The sequence below is a fragment of the Strix aluco genome, chromosome 4, assembly GCF_031877795.1.
Source record: "Strix aluco isolate bStrAlu1 chromosome 4, bStrAlu1.hap1, whole genome shotgun sequence".
Lineage (NCBI taxonomy): Eukaryota > Metazoa > Chordata > Aves > Strigiformes > Strigidae > Strix > Strix aluco.
This window is the reverse complement of record NC_133934.1, coordinates 23933212-23959095: the sequence shown is the minus strand read 5'-3', so window position 1 is coordinate 23959095 and position 25884 is coordinate 23933212.

Sequence of the window (25884 nt, the reverse complement as noted above, 5' to 3'; positions counted from 1 at the left end):
CAAGAATTAAGTGAGAAAATAAGATGTAACTCTCAACACTTTGTAATGTCATATCAGGATAATGAAATATCTACTAAGATTTAGGCTATCTGCTTTCTAGCCTCTGTATTTTTGAAAATGAGCTATGAGATATCAGACAACAACATGGCGAACAGTTCTGATTTGAAGAGACGTCAGAGAGACTTTCTGATACAGAGGATTAAAATGAAGTTGATGCCCACGGGGGAAACTAGATAGAGAGAAAAAGAATATTAATTTAAAAAATTAAAAGCAGAATTGAAATTTCTGTCTGGATTAAAATAAGGAATAAAGATTTTCTAACTAGATTCAGAGAAATTGAGAGAAGTTACAGCTCAGAGTACAACAGTGAAGCATTAAAAATTATATTGCTTGAGTTGTTTGAGAAAATATTGCCTGAATATACCTTTTGGTAGGAGTCATAGATATGATGATTGTTCAGAGAGTGGAGGAGATCTAGAAATCAGAGAGGTTTCTTACCTACTTGGTACTGAATTCTGTTGAATTATTTACCAATTTAAGAATGTGGTAGATAAATGCAGATTGTCTGGTAAATTGTCAAGCACATTTATATGAAAATATATATATGAATATATACTTTTGCTTACTCATATCCATTATACATTTTCTCAAAGAATTAGATGGCCAGCTTCAGTCAATATGTCCAGCATCAGTATAATGTTAAAGTTTATGGATAAAGGAACAATAATCTTGTGGAAATCTATAATTGCTTTTTTAATTACTTCACTAATTACTTTGTGAACATGCTCTCCTTTTTTTTTATTTTTTTCATTTTTTTTTTTTCCCCCTAATGAGTAGTCTAATACATTGAGAGAACTCAGCGGAGACCATCATGTACATATCAGAACACATCATACAACTTTACTCCTGGCAAGAACAATGTCCCTGAGAAGAGTTGGCATTTATTAAGGTATTTTGTAGAATTTATTTAAGTAGAGAAATAAGGACATATAAAGACATATCTACCTAAACTGTTCTACTAGCGAAAACAGCTTTCCCATGTTTCTAGATACAGATTTTGATACATTTCTTTGTAGTGAAATTATGTGTAAAGATATCAGAGATATGCTAAACAAATTATTTACATTTTAAAATAAATATTTAATATCCATAAATTTTAACATAAAATTAACAGAAATAAATCATGCTAAAATGAATTCATTCTAATACAATGAAAGACCTAGTAGGTGAGGAGGAAACAATAGATATGTGATATTTTACTTTAAGAAGGCTTTTAACACTGTCTCCAAACTTGGCCCAGATGAAATTACTCCAAATTTTTGATCATTTTCAATTAAAATTAAAAAGCGGAACAAGAGATATAGGGGATCATAAACTGAGGTGTTTTTGTAAAAAGGCTAATCACATTTTATGATGTGTCAATAAAAGCATCAAATATGAGATATAGGAGGTAAATACACTGTTATGATTTGTATTGTTGAGGTTGCTCTTCGATATAAAACTTTTTCAAAACCTGAAGAAATTAGAAAGTAAAATGACTAAAAAAATTTTAAAAATTATGCATGATGAAAAGGTAAACAAGGAGAGGTTGACTTGAGGAAAGAAAGAGCAGGGTGACAGATTTTGAAAATGTAAACAGTTATTAAGGAGGTGGCGATCAATTGTTTGTCATGCCCACTGTGCAGGTAGCACATAAGGAAATTGTTTAATTTGCAAAAAAAGAAAGTTCATGTTAGCAAATCCAACTATAAGAAATGTTTAGCTATCTAGGGAGGATAGGGAATTCCCCATATAAGACATTTTAAAAAACATGCCAGACAAATGTCTGTCATTACTATTTAATGTAAAGTAATGAAATAGTTCCCAGAGAGTTCCACAGAGACTAGGACACTCTCCTCAGAAAGATATAACCACTAAGGTCACCCTCTTTGCTTTCTTGTACTTGTTCTTTGTTCCACATCAAGGAGGTATTCATCACTCCCTTGTAAGCTATCATTTGGAAGTGAGAGAGAGACTTCTTGGAAATGTGTTATGAAAATGTATTGGCTTCATGCTGATCTCATGATTTCAGTGAAAGTTGCCTACCCACTTCATTATTGTGTAAAATCTGTTCCTCTCCAGTGAGAAAAGAAATTCCAGGAAGTTTAAAAAAAACAAACTCAAAAGTCAAAAAAGGCAAATCCATGTGACATTTGGACACCTCCAAGCTGAGGCTTCAAATGAGTTAAAAATAGATCATAAATTTGATTTGGTACCTAGAATTGTAAGTCTCTTATACTACACATCTTTTATGAGAACAAGACCTTCCTCATTTTTTTTACTGTTGTTGAGAACATATCAGATTTTTTTTTTCTGAAAATTTAATGGTTGCAGTCAACTAAGTCAAAGTTTAACAAGAAAATAATTTGAACCAGTCAGCTGCATAATATCTTCTTAAATTCCATTTCCAGGTGTTTTCCTGCTTAAGACACTCCCTATTCTGTGTGCCTGTGTGTGTATAGGGGTCTGAGTGCCAGCAACTTGATTGGGACTGTGGGCTGGGGAGATTGGAATGAGTGAAATTCAAGTACTAACAACTGTGACCTCAGATCATAGGAGTCCATGGATCTGTGGTGCCAGCAACTGGAGCAAATGTGGGTGTGTGAGTGAATGTGTGTTTGATAGTGAAGGTAAACATGATTAGCTGCTTAGTAGACAAAGTGACCTGGGATCTGGGTGGAGTGGTTATGTCTCTAAGGGTGGGAGAAGCTGGCAATGGAGGGACCAGGGGAGTCCCAGCAAACTAGCTGAGAGACCATTGGGTCTGGGTTCTCTAAGTGTGAGACCGTGTATGTGTATGTGCATCAACAAGCAGGGCTGGCTACTGGGGATCAGGGGAGACCTGGCCAGCTGCCAGTCAGCTCTGTGTGTATGGAGGTGTGACTGAGTAAGGGAGTCTTGATACCAGCAACTGGAGTCGAGCTGCAGCCTTGGGAGCTTGTATGGTGAGTGCCACCAACTGGGGAGCCTGGTATCCAAGGACAGCTACTGGAGAGATTCACACTGCATATAGCTACATGTATTTCCACTAACAAACCTCCATCCTGCTTGGTCAGAGAGTTTGCTGCTCTTTGTGTTCATGTTAGTGCTCTGCATGGCCACTGTCTATATCTGTGTATAAGTGTTATGTATCTGTATGTGTGTGCCTATAGGGACTACATGCTCAGCCTTGCTACTGGTTGGACCTGGGGGCATAGATCTGCAGCAGCCTTGCATCTGCCAGGCTGCTGGTTTGGTCATCCCCTAACACTCAGTATAAATTAAATCTTAAAAGTCTAATCAAAAGAATTAGTATTAACTCCAGATTTAATTATTGCAGGAAAATAAAGAAAATGTGAAGAATTTTTTTTTTCCATAATGTTAATAACTGTTTAGCTTGGTTACTGTGTCCTGTTTTGGACATTATGGTCCCAGAAAGATGGGACACTGAGAGTTCAGCTTGGAGGCCTAGAAGTTGTCATGTTTTCTAGGAGAAAAGTTTGAATGACCTACAGTGGTTTAATTCAAAACCCAGAAGCTTTTTGAAAGAAAATTGTATCCATTAAAGTCATGAGAAGAAATTAAAATTACAAATTTCAACCAAAGCAATAGGAAAAACTTTTCTGGAGGTAGAAACAGTCCAATGGTTAAATTCATTGTCTATTGAATGCATTATTCAAATATCTGCTTAGAATAATGTAGACATAACTGATTTTACCTGGGGGGGCAAAGATTAGACATAGTTTTGCATCGTTTCTTATGATTTTTCAATGATTGCATAGGAAATCATTTTTAGGCTTAGGATCAGAATGGTACAGAAGTTGCCCAACAGGCATCCTGCAGGTCTCTTATGGCAACTGAAGTCCAAAATTAATTCAAGAAATGTTTTTCTGCACTTTGGGCAGTTCCTGACTGGAGTAGTAGAATCCCCACAGGGGTCTGGAGTTGCACTGACTGTTCCATATTTGCTTTGCCTTTCACTTTTCTGCATAGTTAGTCACTTAATAAGTTGTAGAAAAAGGGGACTGTCAGTTCTGAAAGGAAAATGTTAATAGAAATAATAGAACTGAACCTTTACAAGGGGTTGGGTCTGAGCAGATGCTGAGTAGCTGCCAAAAGTTATAGACTTAAGCTATCGTGATAATTCTACAGAGCACAGGGCATCTGGGGAAAACAAACAAACAAACAAACAAAAAACCCTCCCCCAAACCCCAATAACAGCAAAGAAAACCCCAAACCCCTGTATTGGTTTTGGCTGGGATGGAGTTAATTTTCATCATAGCAGCTTGTACAGTCCTATGTTTGGGTCTGTGATGAAAACAGTGTTGATAACACAGGAATGTTTTAGCTATTGCTCAGCAGTGTTTGCACAGTGTCAAGGCCTTTTCTGCTTTTCACACTGCTGTGAGCAGGGACACCATGTTGGCAGGGGACACAGCTGGGACAACTGACCCAAACCGACCAAAGGGATATCCTATACTATATGATGTCATGCTCAGCAATAAAACTGGGAGAAAGGAGAAGGAAGGGGGTGACATTCAGAGTGATGGTGTTTGTCTTCCAAAGCAACCATTTCATGTGATGGAGCTCTGTTTTCCTAGAGATGGCTGAACATCTGCCTGCTAATAAGAAGTAATGGATGAATTCCTTACTTTGCTTTGCTTGCATGTACAGCTTTTGCTTTACATATCACACTGCCTTTATTTCAATTTGTGAGTTTTCTCACTTTTAACCTTCCAATTCTCTTCCCAATCCCACTGAGGTGTGTGTCAGAGCTCATCTATGTGGTGCTTAGCTGCCTCATGGGGTTAACCCAGAATACCTCAAAACCAAAAACCACTGTGACTTACATAGTCTTGTGTTGCTGAAAAGATACCTGCTTTCCTCTCCTTTCCAGTGTTATATCGGCATTCAGAAGGATGCTGCATGATCAGTACTATAACTGACAACAAATTTCATGGCCCTGTAGACATGGAAGAAGGTTTAGTATTTTGCATCAACAGTAGTTTCCCAGAATTTTTTTTTTTTTATCCAAAGTGCTCTCCAAAGGAAAAAAGAAAAATTTCTGTCTCCTCCAATCTGAAAAAGGTAACAGTTAGAGACTTGTTATGCCCCAGTAGCATCTCAAAGATTAAATGAATCATTCAAGTTCTTACATTGTTTTAAAGTTCATTTCTTTCCTTTTGACAAAGATGTATGAGAAACAAAAAAGTAGATTCCATATGAGTCATTAGTTTCAGCCTTATCTAAACAAGAGGAAACTCTCTTAAAACAGGAAATTTACAGTTTCTTCCCAACTTTTAGGAACAGTTAATTCCTTCTGTTTTTAATAAATTAGCTTTACTATCAGATACAATACTAGAGACCTCCAGGCTCGTGCAATAATACAGAGATTGATAAAAGCTTAATTTATACAAGAGTCTGCCTTAGTAGAGTCCAATGCAGAATCACAATCTACATGCCTGCAAAATTTAAAAGCCACAGAATAATGGAAAGAAGCGTTTTCCCATCATTATGCTGAATACAGCAATTCATCGTTTGAATTATTACAAAACTGTATTCTAATTATATATAACATTGTCTAAACATAAAACAGAGATTCAGAAGCTCCTTAGACACATTAGATAAATCAACAGAACTGGAAAACATTTTATACCATAAAATGATCTAAACTTGAAAATTCATAAAATCAAATTCATATATCATTGTAGAGAAAGAAATTAATTTCTCTACTAGTTAGGATGCCATAGTGTTTTTCTTCAAATTGAAAGACTATGATGTTTATCAACATGCAATGGTGTTTGTTCATTATGTTGATTTTTATTATGGGTTTCTACAATTTGAAATAATTATGAAAGAAACAACAGAAACAGATTTTTGATTGTTCATTGTTTGTAGCATCTGTAGGAAATATGTTGGCTTGACATCAACCGTTAACAGGCTTTATATAAAATTAAGGAAAAAACGGTTGCGAATTATAAACATCGTCTATAATGGAGCTTTGTAGTTTACATAATTATATTTTGTGAAAGAAAGGAGGCAAGCTTGGTCTGACTTCATTTTTCCATTAAAAAGATTCAACTGTCTTCATCCCATGGTACCAGCTGCACTGTGCTTTGTATGAGATCACTGTGCTTAATTTCAATAGCCTGCAGAGAGAGTTTATTTTTTAAGTGCTGTCTTTTGCAGATGTGCCAAGGGAAAGATAATTTTGGTCTCCCTAATCATATGCAGAAAGCTAGTCCTGTTCTGAAGCTTTACTTCACATGGTGCTTCCAGAATAGCCCTGTATAGAAATCACTGTTTCACATTAAAGTACATTTTAAGTCAGTCTGTTTCCCATAAGGATTCTCCAAAACTACTTAGAATCTGTACTAAATATGAATATTTTGTTACCCAAGCGTATACTAAATGCTATTTGAAAAGAATATGTGTATACAGACTTTACAAATATAAGACCAGTATTTAAATAAATGCTATTAAAGGGTGACAACAGGAACATAAAATTTGTCTCAACAAAACTTTTAGATACAAAACCTCTTGTAACTTCATCAAGAACTCTGGGCACTGAGCCCAGCTCTACAGTGAATACGTGAGAACAAATTTTCCCTTTACAAGGTAAGTTCCCATCTTGCTATTTTAACTTAGGCTAAGTGCGAATGGAATAAAGTCTATGAATTTGTAAACCTTAAAACCCCCCTGTTTATCTGAAGGAATAGTGTATATATTTCCCTCATCACAGACGCTCAAGCATAAGCCCAAAGTTTTATTTCTTGTTTCTGTTAAACAAGGGATAGTCCTTGAAGTAATGTCTCTTGGAAGTACCATTCTACCCTGTGAATTTTAGATGGAGGTTTTAAACTTTTTCCTTGGCATTACAGACACTCAATTAAATAATTTTTACTCCCAAACTTAACTAATTTTTAAACTTAAAATCTCCTGAATGAATTTTAGCTGAGTTATTTCCCAAAATTTTGGGGAAATAATTGGCAAAGTATTATTTAATTAATTACCTAAATTGCCCAATTGGCAATCCATTTAAGATATTCAAGATATAAAACTATCACATTTGATTTGAATAAAATAATGATTAGTAAAAAAATGTTAAATGTCAAAGATTAAAATAAAATCTGTGTGAATTCTTTCTTATTCCAAATAAATATTTCTGAGAGTATCTTTCTTTTTTCGAAGTAACTCTTTTTATTAACTACAATAAAATTTCTGTGGAGTGCATATGAATGTGCATGTAAAGGATTTGAAATGATCTGATTAAGATAATGAAAACAGATTAGGTTAAAGAAAGGGACAGCAATGGAAGATTCAATCAATTTTATTGTATGGATCAGACAGCAAGACAGACCTGCACCTAATGACAAAAAAAAAAAACCAAACAAAAAACCAAAAGAATTTACAACGTAAGTACAAATAGCAGCAGTAAATATGACTATATATAAAATGCACTATGATCATTAAATTATTATGTGAAAAGACTTTAGTTTGTGCAACTTCAATGGTGGAAGACAAAGTAAACTTTCTAAGCTTCAAATATTATTTTCACCTTGAAATGAAGGAGCAGAGAAATAGACTATTTTTTAATGTTAATCTTTTCTTAGAGGATTACAAAGTTAAACCAGCAGAGCAGATCCTGGCTATTTCTTAGAGCAAGCCTTTAATCACATTATAATGCAGCTGAATGTAGTTTGGTAGGGTGCTTATTTAATTATAATTAAATGCTTGCAACACATGTGTCAGTGACAATATCCCTATTGCTAGGCATCAACACTAGGCTATATGTCTAATGATGATTCCAGACTGAATCTGTCAGGAAGTGTCATGAACATAGTCTCTGATGGGTAATATCTGAAAAAACAGATTGTAGAGAAAAAACAAAGCTAATATTTTATTACCTATAATTGGGAAAAGTGCTGGAATGACAGAGTTCAGACATCTATGGACTTTAATGATACATAGATTTATCATTGAGAAATTTTCTGTGAATTGAAGTGTCCTCTGCATTTTAGGTTATTATTTTTCAAAAGAAAGTGGTGTATGAATATCATTAAAATAAAAAAAAAAAACAAAACAAACCCACGTTAAAATAGAATTCATATGCAAGGATTACCTCCCAAACAGTATAATGTGGTGAAAATATGTAACATGATTTATTAACTGGTGATTTGGAATCTTTTCTCTAAATCATTATTTTCCTTGTCAAATATGGACTAAGTGAAATTTATATTTTTTAATTAACCCACAGCAGGAAACAAAGGAGTCTTGTTATAGCGTAGTAAACACATAACAATGCGTAAGTGATCAGGTCAGTCATGACAGTTGAGAAGATCTGAGTTCAAAGCCCTAGTCTAGACAGAACAGTATTTCAATCTGAATCCTATAGAGATGCCACATTTACTGTCAGGTTATCCACCACCCTGTGGTATGTCTCTATTATTATTCAGGAAAAAGTTTAAAATATCTTAGTTTTATCCAAGTGTTAAATGTGATTATTTGAAGTCTTGCAGATGATTCTCTTCCAGCTTCAATAATAGACTGGGGGTGTTCTTATAAACTAGTCCCTGAGGACTAAACTGTTACTGTGTTACAAGGAGACCATTGATTTCAATGGGTTTGATAGTGACATAAAGTGTTAGTGAAACAGCTAAGAGATGCCACAAAACCTGGCAGATCAGATAATGTATGTGTAAGTAGACTATATATATCACCTGTAATCGATATACAGAGCTATTTGAACCAATTGTCGATACACCAGCATCACTTAACACAGCTAAAACATGCTCTATGCTAAATTGTCTAACGGTGTAGAGAGTTCATTCAGAATAGTGCAGAACTTCACGCAGGCTAGATGTGTTAAAGCCTTACTCCAAAGGGTGACATCTGGCACGCATTGACCTACAACAGTTAAACAACTACTGTTGAATGGTGGATGTTCACTAATTATCACGCGACAGTCGTCGTAAATCCCATGTGTGCCTTCTTCAGATAAAGAAGACATTCCAAGGGACATAATATCTCTTTTAATATTTCTGAGTCACCTCATTGCAGCATCATTCTGCCATTCTTGGAATAGTAGGAATGGGTGATAGTCTGCAGGCTTTACCAGGCTTGTCAGACTGTCTGTGACATCATGTATGTGAGCTCCCAGCAGGCAGCAAACTTCTCTAGAGATATTGTCTGGGTGACAAAATGACCCTGTTGCCTTTAGGAAGAAAGAAGTTAAAGGTTATGTAAAAAAGCAAACTTTATTATTAAAAATTTAGAAGACAGACATCCTTAGATTTAGAGGTCATCTCATAGTAGTACAAATGTAATGAAGAAACACATATAAACAATCACAGTTCATCCAATGCTTTTCTACCTCATTCTTTTTGTAGCTTTGAGTAAAAGTTAGATTTTATTGGATTACTAACAAAGCTCCTCAATGAGACAAGAAACCTGTTTTTACTGTGTAATACATGTGTTTATGCATGAATAGAAAATCCCTCATATTCTGCTGTTTTGTCATCAAAATTGTGCTCTTACATGAATACTGTAAAGTTAATTTTGAACAACATTTTCTTGTGGAAGAAGTCATAGTTTTAATAGTCACAGCTTAATTTGGAAGAAGTCATGGAATTCTTCTAAGATATTAATTAGCTATTTTGCTGACATGAACTGTCCGGTGCAAATACTTTCAAGTATTTAATTAACAACTACAGTAGGGTTTCCCCAAAACATGGTCCTGTGTAACGATTTGAATAATAGAATATTATATAACTTTCAAAGATCATGGAGAGAAGCCTTGCAATAACATTAACCCTCTCCATTGTCTTTCTTGGATAAATGCTGTTCAGTCATCCCTAACTTTGTCATGGGTAGTGCTTTTCTCCCCACACTGTGCTACTGGACACAGAAATATGGAAAGCTCGAGAGCAAACCTTACCAGGAAAGACCATAGCAGAGAAAGAATCACATTTTTTTAAAAAGTATAATACACATTATTCATAATGTTATATACATTTTATATACATATTTTTTGGCTGTATCTGACCCAATTTGCATGGTCAAAACAAAAGGGAAAAATCACTGGTAACTTATATAAATTATGTTACTTGACTTGGAAATTCCTAAAGGAAGAGAGGGACTTAATTTTCTCTAGGGGAACAGAGATATTGCATATTTCAGGATAATTAAGAAATAGGATTTTGAAATATTCAGTTTTATACTGTATTCTTTTACTTTCTTTGCTTCTGAATAGTAAATTGTTGTTAGTATGTCAATAAAACATATCAATTTGAAAAAAATATAATTCCCTTAGGACTGAACTTTAAGTGGGTATTTGTTAGTTAAACTGCTTGTAATTAAAAATTATACAGGTACAAAAAGGAGAAATAAAATGTTTGGATGATTAGCTTCATTCTTTTTCTTCTGAAGCAGTTACAGAATTTAGATTCCATATTTAAGAAGTGCTTTGTTTTCTCTTTTCCTGATTAAAGAATTTTCTTCAGCAACTGTTTTCTTTCAGTTAATTCTAGTTTTGGAATCAATCTAGAAAGAGTTGCCAACCGTTTAATTTGACAGTTATATGCACAAACAAAAAAAAAAAGAAAAAAACCATGACGCAGTGTGTTCTACATGAGTCTAAAAATAATAACCTTGGATATTTATTTTCTTTATTTTTAAGTATCAAGAGCTACAGCATAACCTTGGAGGCAGCATGAACTATTCTTTAGCCTTTCTACCCTATCTTTATAGAACTGCAGTCTCTTGTCCCCTGGTTTGTTGTTTATTTAAGGGACAAAGCCAAGTAATCAAAAGTACAAAGGTATTGTATATTAAGCTCATCTTAAAAAAAAAAAAAAAAAAGCCTTATAAAAATCTATAATATTTTTGGATGCATATTTTCAAAAATTTTTACTTTTTTCTTTCTTTGCTGCTTTTCATTTAGTTACACTTTCACAGATTTCAAGACCTGATACTTGTTTACATTTTCAATTTTTATTTAAAAGAATGCTAGATAAATGACTGACCTCTCCTTGAAAAAAAAAGAGGTTACTTGGGGTAAATTCTAATCTAGAACATTTTCAAAGGGTTGTCTAAATCCTCACAAACATATCTATTATGACAGAGAGATGTCACTACCTCACATTTGGCTCAGAGGTACATGTAAGCAAAAAAAGCAAACCAATCTGGATTCAGACTGAGTGCTTTAATCACCAGCTGGCTAAGGCTACTAACCTATACATTTCCCAAGGAAAGATTATAGAATAAAAAGCCCTAATCCCCATGCCACCTCCAGATTCTCATGAATTAATGCATTAGTTCATAAATAAATTACATACTCAAACCTCTGCCTAAACTAATGTTCAGTCATTTGCTTGCATCCCTATGGGTATCTGAGTGTTCACTCAGATTTCTTTAATTACTAGATATAAACATCAGAAGGAACATTGAACTCTCTCTCTTCCCTCCCCCTATATATATACAACACAGAGATACATTTTTAGTAAAACCAAATGAATGGACGGATGGCAATGAATGGACTATATCTTTACTATTTCCTGAGTAACACTTATTAATTATTGAGAAGTAAATGTTAAAGATCATATTGTAATGACAAAAAGGTAATGATACTTAGGGTATTACCATTTTTTAATGGTATTTTTCACTTTTTCGATAACTTTTTAGAGGTCAGTCATGCAATATTCTCTATTAGTTTTCACATTCTTGCTATCTGATAATTAAGGACAAATCTGTCAGTATTCAATTAGTCAGTCCTCAGGAAGATGTAATACAGCAGGGAGCCTATGATGTTGGTAGGCACTGTTTCATTCATTGGATGTCTGGAAAGAGTCACAAGACTAGTTCTTTGTACCCAGTTGAATTGTCAAAGGCTGGAAAAGATTTGGTGATCTTAACATCAGTTTTATTGTCTCTCTCAGGCTGAGGAGGAAATTTGAAGTCGTGGGGAGAAGTAGAATTTCAGGTGTTTTCCTTTTTTAACATCTACTACATGACTTAGGCACCTCTACACAGTTAGTGCTACTTCCAGGCATCAAATTCTTACACAGTTACCAGGTAGGCTGAACAAGAAAACTAACTAAATAAAGGTTCTCTCCTCTGCTTGATATATCAGGAAATGTTTTTATTTTTCTTTTTAAGTATAATAAATTAGTAGAAAAGCACTTCTAAGAGCTTAATAAAATGTCTGAGCATGTTCAGCCAATTTAATTTCAAACCACAGAAAACTATTTTATCCAGTGAGGCTGAGAAAATGAAGTCAGTGGATACTTAAATAGATGGGAGTGTTTTCCAGAAAGAAAAAGAAAACAGTTGACATTAACACCTACGTTCAGGCTTCCAATCCACAAAACACTGGCCAACTAGGAAATGTTTTCTTCTGACATGACTGCTGTTATAACCTCCACACTGAGACTGCTGTGTTCTGAAGATATCTCTCCAGAACAGTGTGAATGTTGTTTAAAATATAAAGATGATTATTAATATATTCATAGATTTACAACCTGCAGCTAACAGGTTCCATCTTCCAGACCTACGTTACTGTCAGCATAACACTATAAACCATGAAAAAACCCCATTTTTAAGGTCCGGTGATTGCTGAAAGGCAGCAATAATTTTGCATTTAACAAATGTGTAATAAATATAAAATTCATATTTGCAAAGTCACTATGTGTTTTTTTTTCTTTACTTGCTTTTGTTGTCATTACTATTGCATATTTTCATCTTAGACTGTTACAGTAAACACCCACAGGTGCCTCCTTGTTATTATTTTGCCAGTAATGCTTTGCTTTAAGCAGTCCAATGTCTGCAAGAAAAGGTGTATAAAAGTAGTTTTTCTGATGTCTTGAAGGTAGAACTAATGTTATATTCAAGTGTAGGAAGGGGATTAGAATGAAATAAAGAGCTTGTTCATATCCTGTTTTGGGAAACAAAAGATTTACATTTATAATGCAATATGATTGCTGAACACTTAACTGACAGTAACATTGAAGAACCCTGGATATTTCCAATTTAAATATTAACTACATTTTGCTAAAAATTTCAAATCAGAAGTTTAATTTCAAAATACAATTTACTCACCTCCTAAAATAAAGGAATTTTTATATAGAGCTTTGATTAAACAAAACAAGGTTTTAGAGAAACAAAAATGTTAGAAATGATAAATATTTATTTTGGCCAGTGGCTTCCTGAAACAATTACATTTTTATTTTTATGTGTTGGTTACTGTAGCTTCAGAGAAAAAAGAAGAAACTAAATTTAAAAAAGAAAAATTAAAAGGTCCTCAGCTGTTATAAATCATCACTGCACCATTAATTCCAATGGATTTTACACCCAATAAGGAAACGACTGAGATATACAACAAGGTGAACAATCCTGAGGAACTGGAGGATATGTAAAGTCTTTCAGTCTTGTTGAAATTATGAACAAAAAAGGAAAGAGTTGTGTGTGAGTAGGATGGTAATATATTTTCCTCTATTAAATCTTCATTCCTAGGGTCTATTTACTGCTGTATCCCCACGGTGGAGTCCCTTAGTGACACCTGTCATAATTTGTGTTTGCTAGTTTAGACAAAAGAAAATGTCTTCAGATCTTGCTTTTCTAAAAAAGAGATTATCATATAATGAGAAATATTGTCAGTGTTAATTTTTGCATTCAAAATTATGAACTTCACTAAGAAATTTTATGATAAACTTTCATTCATAAATATTTCTTAAAGCTTTAGTTTTTATCTTCAGTCAGGATGAGGTAAAAAAGTTAAGTCTCACTGTCTTTCCTTGTGCCAGAACCTCTGTTATGTTACACAGCTAATTGAGATAAAACCACAGCCATTAAGATAAAAAAATACATCATGAGAAGCTGCTGGGAGTTGTCACACACAAGGAATATGTAAGTTTCATACCTATTGAGGTAGTTCAGAAGCAGAGGCATCTAAACAAAGGAGCTTTCTAAAGGCATGTCTAGTGGGATTGCAAAAGTAGAAATATTCTAAATGTCGCATGCATAAAGTGAAATTCAGTTTATCTATTTTCTACCTCGGGAAGCAAAGTAAAAGTGAGTGAAATGATGAAATCCCTTGAAACGTTGTGTTCCTCCATTTCAAAAGTCCAGAAAATTATTTTCTACAAGGAATGAAACATGCTGGAGAGGCTACACTTCTGAATTGTTTAAACACCATAATACCATTGAGATACTGATGAACTTTTTTTTTTTTAAATTTAAACTTCTTGTTAGACTATTGTCTATGTAATTGTAAATGTTCTTTCCTCTTTGATAAAAATTAGACAACCTGAGTCTTCTTGTAAAAATCAAGAAGTTCCAAGAAAATCAGGTAAATCTCATTATTAGACCTTTTCATCATTATTTTATAGAGAAGCTAACAAAAGGATGATGCACTGTAAGAAAGATAAGCCTCCAGTTAATATTTCTCAGGTCACTGTTGTCAAGTTTGTTGGTCGCTCTCCAGCCTGTTGCTTTTCTTGGAAAAAAACATTAAACATGAACCACCAATACTGCCCTTAAATCTTGCTTTACAATGTGCTTGCTTACAACACATTTACAAAAGAGATATTATAAAACTGTCACCAAAAAAGTTGTCTCTAATTAGAATAAAGCAGATAGCAGAAAGAACCTTACTGAAAAAAAAAAAAACAAACTAAACCAGCTTTTGAACTGCTTGGAAAACTAACATAAAATGAAACAGGAGAAAAAAAATAATTAAATGCATTTTATGGTAAATTTATGCTGAAGAACATGTTTATATAATATTTGCTTATAGTGCTAGAAGCATATAAAACAAATGGATTTTTCATTTCAGTATGACTGCAAAATACTATTCATCAATACATCTGAGGGATCTAAAACCCTTTCTTTAAATATAAATATTCCCAGAGGACCACTGAGATGTCTTTAAATATTAGTACAAACTCTCTCTACATATCTTCATCTACTTCATCCTAGTAATAGAAGTTAAGATTCCTATTAACTGTCTCCTTGCTTTTCACAGCCTTTGGATATACCACTATTTCCTTAACAGTTTTTAGTCTGTCTAGAATTTCTAGATAACGGACTTTAAATAGTTTCCACATGTGCATGGCAGATGAAAGTGAACATCTCTGACATTCATTGCTGGAAAAAATGATAGTGGTGAAATACTAACTGCCATATGTTTTCCAGATATTTCTTTATTAAAATTCTACAGTGACTATATAATTAATTAAATCCAACTTTTAGTTACAAATTTACAAATTCAGTCTGATACTGTGCTAAACAGAGATCCTCATTTGTTATATGTGATCTCTGATAAAGGTACTGCAGAAGAAATCCAAGTCCTAAGTTTATCTACCTTTTTCAGTTAGGGATATAGTAGATCAAGCAACACTAGTAACACAGAAAAAAAACGGGCTTTTTGAAAGGCTGCTTTTGCCAAATAACTTGTCAGGCATGACTCAATATATACACATACACACAATTCTATGCTATGTAGTCTCTTATCAGAGCTCAACTAATACTGCAACATAGATAAATATGTACTTTCTTTTGACTGCCAGATATTAACTGATTAACTAAAATGCTGCAAAATAAATTCTAATTTTATACATGAAAATATTATTAAAAATGTTTTTAATACATGAACATTAAAAAGAACACTGAATTTATATTTTTAGTCATTCACAGTTTTGAAGATAGTATCTATGTGTTGTGTTTATAATAATAATGATTAAATGTCTTGCTAGCATCACTGAAATTTAAGCCTCACATAAGTAAACTTATGTAATGTGTATGATAATGGACACTGAAAAGTAACTTTATTGATTTTCACTTTGTTATTCCATCTTTACTGTCATGTAAATAGGATTACAGCCTGACCCACAATTTATGATGCTTTAATCTATATTTGTATCATGGGAATTCTTATATTTCAAACAGACTATTAGAGTATTTCAAATCCTTTACCCATGAGGATTGCAATTTTATTTCCTTTAATTTTCCAATTAAAGAAATTAAATCAAATTCTTAGTGCTCATGGGAACACCCTTATTAGCTGTAATACCGCATATTTTTATTGTCTCTTAGGAGATAGAAATTTTGAGGTATCTTCATTAATATTCACAAAGTCCAGTAGCTTCCTAGATCCATCTCATACAAAAAAACTAAGGAAGGTCAAACATAGAGGTGAACCAGAGAAAACTGTCAAGAAAGGGAAAAAGAAACACTGCTTCTGCATCCTGTTTTCAAGATCAGTTACAAAATACCTAGTTTTACACTGAACAAGTGGACTTACCAATCATTTTAGAAAGTAATAATGAAATATTAAAGTCTGTTATTAAATAGTCAAGAGAATACACTTCATAAATGCTTTACTAGATTTCATACAGAAAATGAGAATTCATCTGTGAAACATTTTTATAGAATTTAAAAAGATACAAACATAAATTAGAACTAACACGAAAATAGTGATATGTATGACTTATTGACAAGGTTGAAATATTAATAGTGGCCTGTGGTGTGTTGACCTTGGCTGGCTGCCATATGCCTACCCACTCTACATTCTTAACAGGATAGGGGGAGAAAATATGATCAAAAAGCTCGTGGGTTAAGATAAAGACAGGGACACCATTTACCAATTACCATCACAGGCAAAACAGACTTGACTTGGGAAAAATTAATTTAATTTACCAATTAAAAATAGAGTTGGATGGTGAGAAACAAAGAGAAAAAATTAAGACACCTTCGCCCACCACCCTCTTTTATTCAGTCTCAGCTTCAATCTCATTCCCAGCTCCTCTGCCTCCCACCTGAAGTAGTGCAGGGGGATGGGGAATGAGGTGCTGCAGTCAGCCCATAACAGTACCTCATTGGCCCTCCTTCCCCTCATGTTTGTTCTATCCCATGGACAGCAGTCCTTCAGGATAAACTTGCTCCAGCGTGGGCTCTCTACAGGCAGCAGCAGTCCTTTTAGGGAGTGGGCTTCCGCAGGCAGCAGCAGTTCTTTTAGGGACTATCTAAACTGGTTTCAGGTCCTCCACAGTCTGCAGTGTGGATATTTTCTCCACCATGGTCCTCTCTGCAGTCTGCAGAAGAATCTCTGCTCCAGCACCTTGTGGTGGTACAATTCTACTCCCCATACTCTCTACTTGCTGTGCTGCTCAGTGGTTGGTGTGATTCCAACCTTCTTCTGGGTCATACCAACCGGGGGAGGTAAAGACTATTAATGGGAACCAGAGCGTTAAGGCGTCCCTTTAATGAGTCTGGCTCCTGCTCTCCTTTGAAGTGATTGTAACAGTCTATCACCTCCTGACAGCTTGGTACATCTGTACCTGGAATGCAGTTGAAGGAAAATAGTAACAGAATTACACATCCATCAAGCTGAACTTTGGTGAAAACACCAGAAAACCTCATTGTCTGAGTTAGGCCAGAGTGATAAGTATCTGACAAAAGTCAAGTATCTTGGACCCTATAAATTGCAACCCCAAGTGAGACCCTTTGAGTTCTCCTGGATTGCAGTGGCCCTGTGACCAGCATCTCCCCTGAGCTGGGACACCTCTCAGGTATCAACTCCTCGAGGTACTGTTGCCATTAGAGCCAACAGGAGGCGAGGGCGAAGTTGATCCCCTCAAGTGTCAATTATCGCCCGTTGAGGAATGCCAATGCATTGTGAGTATTTACTCTAAACTCGAGAAAAGGGAAATTTTAACTTTGAGCTAGCTTCTCTTTCACTCACCCTCTCTCTCTGATTGCTTATGTGTTTGTGCATACACAGTTATTTTCACTAGTGTGGGTACATACTTATTTTACTGGATCCAAGTATTTTTGCCTGTACGTTTTGTGTTTGTGAATATGCATTCATGGTGCATTGATTTAAGGTACGATATCATGTTAGTGTGAATCTTGTCACCTTTGAATCTTTAGTTAAGTTGCTGTTTTAATTATAACATATTTTACTGAATTATTTTGTAAATCTTTAAATTGGTTAATGATTAAGTGCTGCTAGTCATTAATAAATCTTAATTGGCTGCTAAAATCATTACTGTGTTAATACTTTCATCCGTGACACACCTGGAGCACCTCTTCCTCCTTCTTCTTCTCTGACCTTGGTGTCTGCTGGACTGTTTCTCACACTTTTTTCCTCACTCCTCACAGCCTCTGCACTGTTTTGCCCTTTGTTAAACATGTTTTCCCAGAGGTGCTACACACTTGACTGATGGGCTCAGCTGTGTCCTGCAGTGGGTCCATTGCAGAGACGGCTGAAATGGGTTGTGTCCAGCACAGGGCAAGCCCTGGCCTCTTCTCACAGAAGCCACTACTGCAGTCCCTGCTAGCTGCCAACGCCTTGACCTTACACTCAATATATAGCCTACGTTTTTATTCATAGTAGTAACTGTTGGCTTTTCAGTTATATTGCAATTAAACTTACAAATATTTTGAGATGGAAGTTTTTTGTGACAAATACCTACAAAGTTTTGAACATCTAATCTAGTGGTATCCTGGTTATTTAATTCTCCAGAGAACCATTAATTTAATAAGAACTATAAGCAGTTTCCATAAGAGTAACTTTACATAAGAAATAAAAAAGAGCTAAAGAAAGCTTAGGGAGTACTTGCAAAAATGCAAATATCAGTGAAGCAAGCCTTAAAATGTTAATGTTTTTTGCATGAATTAATCTGTCTTCAGTTTCTAAGACTATTATTATTTGTCTTTTATTTTTAATAATTGAAAAAAATCTCACAAATTCCAAAAAATCATAACTGAAGAGAACAAAGACTGTTCTATTCAAATAGTAAAATGAGATTGTAGTCTATGTTGTTTCATCCACTCAACTATTTAAAACTTTTGTGATTTTACAGCATCACATAACATAATAGGAAACAATCTTTATCACTAGTTCAATATAATTACACGGCTAGACATATCTGTCTATCATAACAGAAGAGATAAAGAATTGCATACAAATAGGGAATTTAAATTAAGAACTGCAGATTTTCTATATCTGGGTAACAATATTTTATGGTCAAAATAGGGAAAAAAGATCCACTGCTCCAGAAATGAAAAGAAATGAAGTTTATGGTAAAAAAAAAAAAAAAAAAAAAAAAAAAGAATGAATATCAAAATGTGAATATAAGAAAACATGAAATATTTTTGTGAAATTTAACTTAAAATATTTTGGTCTCAGTTGAGCATCCCATAATTGAATTCTAATGTAATTTCAAGGTTTATTTTTTAAAGAAATATATTTTTTTCTGATTTAAAATATAAACAAATTTGTATATAACTATTGTCCATATAAACTACAATGCTTCCAAATTCTGAAATGAAATGATCCTATGACCTCTATCAAAGAATGTTTATATTGCAAGCACCAAGGAAATAAAAAGAAGAAAAAAATGGGAACTTTCTTCAGAATTGAATATTAACGACTTTGTCTTGCATTGTTCTGATACTTGTTGAAAGAGTGCTAAATTTTCCTCTTTGATTTTCACTATCATAAAAACAACCCCGTTGCCTAATTCACTAACCCATTCATCCATTCTGAAGTTAATTCAGCCACTTCTGTATTCAGAAAAGAAAATGTTACTCTCCCCGAAGAATTTTAAATGTAAAATATTCCATGAAAAGATTTCTCAACATTTATGTAGATTTTGAAATAATACAAAGTTCTGTCCTATTTTGAATACATGCTTTAGATAAAATATCAATTATATGAATGCTATTCAGATAATTTGTCATATCGCTCTTGCTGAGAAAGTAAAGCGTGTAATTTAGGATATTTTTGTAATTTATTCTTGAATACTTTAAAGGGGTTTTATATGCTTCTTTTTCTCTGTAATTAACAGGGAAAACTTCCTTTCCCTTGTAATTATTCCACTAGTGCTTTTTCTTCTTCATTGACACAGTCACAACATTTGCTACTAGGAATAATTGTACGGAATAATTGTACTTATTTCCCCTGTAAGAATTTGTGTAATAGCTGTCATTAGGGAAATTTCTTTAATATGAAGGGAAAAGGAGCAAACTAATATTTAAACAAGGTTCTTGATATTACTCTTTGTTTAGAAACCTGTATTCCCAGAACATGACAAATATTGAGGGACATATATTCAGACAGAAAGAACTACTATGTTGTTAAAGCCACAAAAATTGCTATTGTTTATTAAATCACCATTTCCATTTCAGGGGCTCCTGCATAACCTCACTGAGACTGCATACCTTCTTTTTGTTTAGGGTATCAAGAACATACAGGAAGGAGAGAAATGCAGAAAACAAACAAACTAAAACCAGGTACAGAATAATGGGCTTCTTCCTTTAATTGCATTTAAATGAAAAAAGCACAATGTACCTGAAATGATAGTCTTACAGCATCACACTAGCAACAGAGGACTTCTCTTATCTCATGGTTCTTAAAAAATCTCTCACACAGTTAGAGAACTTAATTATATACAGCACACCATAAAGAAAACACACCTGCACTAGAGAACATCACTGGCAAAATGAGGGTAGAAAGGATCTTCTTGATGCAAGTATGTCTCAAGTATTTCCCTAGTTACATTTGCAAATCAAAAATTGCATTACTAACTTATCAAGGTGAAGACCAAAAGAGTAATATGTCTTTTATTTATGAGGATAGCTAGTGTATCCATTACGCTTGTTTCACAGCAACATAGTCCTCATGAATCCAAGATCTCATGAATTTTGTGGAAAAACTGACATCTTTGCCCATTATAGTCTTTTTCTCTAATTTTAAGGAAAGCTTGTATTCCTGATGTTTTCCAATTCAATCCTGTCAGTCATAACTAAGCTCTGTTAACTGGGTAATACTGTCCTTAGGATTAAGAATTTTGTATTCTCTGCTGATCATTTACATGAAGATCACTTGCACATAACAAGGATTCAATAAATTATTATGTTCACAACTATCTTCACATAAATGACTACTCCTCTTAAAATCAGGAGATGCATACCTTTAAAGTTAAGTATACATTTTATTATCTTTCTGAATGAGGCAATTTGAAGAAAGAAAATTAAGAAAATTAACAAGAAAAAGTCTATTAATTGCAAAATAAATTGTTATTAAAAATGAATGAGAAAGCTTTATGTTATAAATGATATAAACAGTCATAGAAAACTGTTTTCAAAATCCACCATGACTTCAGTTTACATGAGATGTTTCAATTAAAATGATTCTTTGTATCTTTTAATAATTATTTATAACATATATTTTTACAAACACACTTTGGTCTATTGATTATTCATGACTTTTTTAGTAATTAACTATTCTGTTATTAAGGCAAGTGCTTCAAATCATATAAATAAATTATATTTATTATATACATAATTATATGTTTATATGCATTTACAAATAAGTAAAGTTCCCTACCTCTTGTTGTTGGATTGAACATCTGTAATTTGCCTAAAAGTAGAATACTAATTACACTGGAATTCTTCCCACCTGCATTAAGGCTCCTACACCTGCGCTCTTGTTCATTTGAAGATGCCATTCAAAATACTGCCTTTGGCTCTGTAAAACCTCATTTGCTTTTAGTTATTGGTTATTTTTAAAAAGCATCTATCCCATTCTATTCTGCTAATATCCTCTCCCCAAATCTTTATTCTCTAGGACTATAAAATAGCAGGTATAATCAAAAAGTTTTTAGACTGCATTCTAACACATAGAATCATTTTACATACTCATTAATGTTGAAAATGCTTTTAGACTTTGCCAACTTTGAAAATAAGTTTGAAACACTTTATAAAACAGGTATAATGTAACAAATTATTGTGTATACAGTGTTAATAAATTTCATTTAAATATCCAATATTTTTCAGCTTATTACTCATAGTCCTTTTGTAGTCTGTATTTAAACCTGATATATTCTCAATGAGCAATATTATGGACTGAAGATAAGTAAAGACCAGGATGCCAAATAATCAGAAAGCCTACTGTTAATTTGTACTGTAAAGTAATATGTGTATACCTTAGACAATTTCCTCATCATTACTTACTCAATAAATGGTATATTGTAATATGTAGTTTCAACAAAGGTTAAGTCTAGTTTGAGTAGCTTTTTGTTTACCCCTGTCGTGACTAATGTCATTTAACATTATTGCATTTATAACCCATTATCATTATCTTTCAACACATGGTCTGTACAGAATTTGTAGGAGTGCATCAAAAGTCATAATCCCAATAAAATAGTGTTTTATATAGTGTATATATATAAAATATGTATTTTATATACAAAATAAGTAGATAACTATATAAATAACATTAAATAAAATACTTGCAGAGTTTTTGTTTGGTTTTTTGTTTGTTTTTTTTTTAAAGTATAATTACTTAATTACCAGATAAGAAATCAAAATTCTAAGCTGAGAAATGTATGACTCAATGAAATATGAAGGTAAGATGTATGTTCGGCTGAATTTAATTTTCTAATGAAAAAACAATTTAATATGGAGATAATTGTGTGTACTGATTATGAAAAGAATCATCCTCTGCTATTATTTAATTATATTAATAGAAAAAAAACCCTTGGCGGAGTCAATGGCATTAGAGACCGCTTTGTTAGAGAAAAAATATTAGAAATAATTATTGTAGTGCATTACAAATATACTTATCCTTAAAGGTAACGACTTTCCTATGGCAAGAATCTCTCCCCATTCCCATATGCTCTGCCATTTGACCACTAGGAAAAGCTTCTTATTTATTATAGTTGAAAGTATTTTTAAATGTACAGAAAATGAGTTGGTCAGAACTCCTTGGAGGAAGAATACTGCAATATCTTGAGCTTACAGTTGTTTGTGGCTAAGTGCCTATAAACTACTGTGAAAACTCGAAGTTTCTAATCTGCAAAAAGCTAGAGCCACTGGCTCCATTCATTTTACCTAGTTAGGGAAATTTTATGATGCAAAAGTTTGATTTGTAATTTATTTTCTCCCTAATAGAATTTTCTTTGACTTTTTAAGCTATTGACTGATGAGTTTTCATATAAACAGATCTGTTTAAAAAACAGATTAGTGATGGCATATCCCCTCAACCGTAGGCTGATAACCTTAGGACGGACAGATGTTTGGGTGTTTCTGACTGGGACTCATGTTTTCAGCAAACACATATGACGTTCATTCTTTTAGTTTCTACACTCTCAACCATCTGTTAAAATGGTACCTTCCCTGCTAACAAGCTAGTTATAGTGTTTTAAAAAGATATGGAAAATGAGTAAATATAGGGTGAGATGGACTACCTGAATAAACATCAAATATGGCTGTTTCCACTAAAAGTCTCTCATTTTAAACCATATCATGTCATATTCATCTTTAACTCTCCAATACCCTTAAAAAATAATAATTGAATAAAACAACCCTCTGTAGTTTTTGTTTTATTGAAAAATATGCTATCATATCTGTTATTTATATATAGTATTTTTGAACAACATTTATCAGTTATAATCTCTTCAGCCAATATCAATAGCTTTCTGATACAAATCACCATCTTCAATGGAACTTGTACATTTCACACCAGCTAAGTGTGTGTTTGTATTTCAACTAAAATATTGTTTGTATTTCAATTTATGGAATCTTATGAAGCTTTACATTTCAAAATTCAAATCACATTATTCTCTAGCTTTTTCAATATTAAAGAAAAAAAAAATCAATAATAGCCTAAGACTTTACAGCTCTTTTCAACCAACTGCTGACAAGGCAGTTGTGAGATTCAGGTTTAACCATGTTAAAATGAATCATGACCTACAGGCTGGATTACTGACATTCTTCAAAGATAAATATGAAAATGCAAACCTAAAAAAAACCCTGCAGCTAGTTTAGAACATAGCAGTTTATGTATTTAGTTATCCTGATAGTGTTGTCTTATTATCTGGAGATTTTCAAACTCAACTAGACAAGCCCTCTTTGGTATGATTTTCCTTGAAAATTGCTCCTAGAAGACATCCAGAGGCCCCTTTCTGACTTTAATTATTCTATGAAGAACATTTGTGAGAAGATAATGTTACAATAACCTTGATAAACTTAAGCTAGCTTTTCTATTACTATTTCTGCTGGTTTTATTGTGTTCGAATGTCTAATATTTTCTGATAGATACACCCTTCTATAATTACTTCAGACTATATATTAAAGCTTGGCAGTTTACCTAGGAAACTTATTAGCTCGGGGCGATATAATTGACCAATAATTACAAGATTAATATATGTATACTTCAGACATTTATATTCAATACTTCCAAACAGCTCTAAACATTAAAGTGCAAGAAAATACACAGAATTTCACTTATTGCAGTATGCTGAAGATTCCATGGGCAGAAAATGTAATGAAATTAATTTTGTAGAAGCTTGTTATGAGAAGAAACTTAATGAACGTGAATATGTGAGTAAAGATAAACTATTTCATGTCTGAAAGAAAGGAGACTAGCTAGAAAAAAATAATTCAAGGTTGTGTGGAAACAATAAAAGAAGGAAAGACTGAAAAGATTATGTAAAAGAATAAATGGTTTGAAGATAAGGAAATAGTACACAAACAATTCTGGAATGAATAACTGTGCTATGCATCAATAGCTGAGATCCACTTTTAGATTTACATTTTATTTCATTAATTGAAAAGAAAAGGAGTCATTTAATGTATGTCCTTCATTTTTGAAATCTACTAATTCTTGGTCTCAACTATATTTGTTCAAAAATATATTATTATTGAGAGAATGCATTTATCATGGTACCAATCTGAAAATTATTATGAGGTGGTAATGATTATAAAATTCTCTCGGAATTTTGTAGAAAGATATGAAACATTAGAAAGATATGAAACTAGGAGTTCAGAGATGTTAGAAGGTTAAAGGACCAGAAAATTCCTTATTTAGCTAATAGTTTTATTTAACAGTTTGTCTTAACTATCGTGTTATAAGACTATTGATAAACGTGCAGATGATGAAAGTACATATAGGTTATTAAAATTACCAAAATAGTTATATCCATTAACATATATTAGTACCCTGAATACATTAGTTTTATAGTATTTGATACATTTTCCTAGTAAATTTTATTCTTCTCAGCACAAGAAAAGTGTATTTTTTTTAACACTTTGATAAAGAAAACAGAAAAACAACTGTGCAGGTGGTAACTTGCATTTCTCAGATGTAAAATTTTCAGGGATCTTTGATGTCTTTCAGATGAACAAAGCAATGTATATTGCATGCTGAATATAAAGTAGTATATTTTACTAGAAAATCTGTCCCCATAGAACTTAAAAATTATTTCTCATCCTGCAAACCTTTTGTCCTGTGATATTTTGACAACAGTCTGGACATAGACAACAGTTTATGGGAAAGGAGAAGAGTTGCCACAACGGTTTGTTCTGCATTTTATAATTTCTGAGTCAGTAATAACCCATACAAAATGTCTTTGAATATATTTGTCACTTGTATTTCAGCTTAAAGGATATTATTAAACTATCCATTTTAATTTGTATTCATTATATTGATTTTCATTGTATTCATCAGATTGCTTTTCCAAGTCATGTGATACTGTTTCTTCTCCCAGACTGCTTAAGAACTTTTGTATTAACTGACTGATTTTTAATGAATGAAATATTATCCATTCCAAAGACTGGAAATCCTTGCAAATTTTTAGCAATATTATACAGAAATAGCTTTCGAAGTTGCCAATAGAGAATACTAACTTCAATGTTAAACCACATTTTTTGAAATATAACTTCGTATATAGAAACCATACAGTTACTCTGCAGAATAGGTATTTTGATTTTTTTTATTAAGCCCTCACTTTGACATCACAGCATGATTTTCTCTCAGAATTGGATTTGAAATATGTTTATCCTAAGAGAATAAATATAGGATGA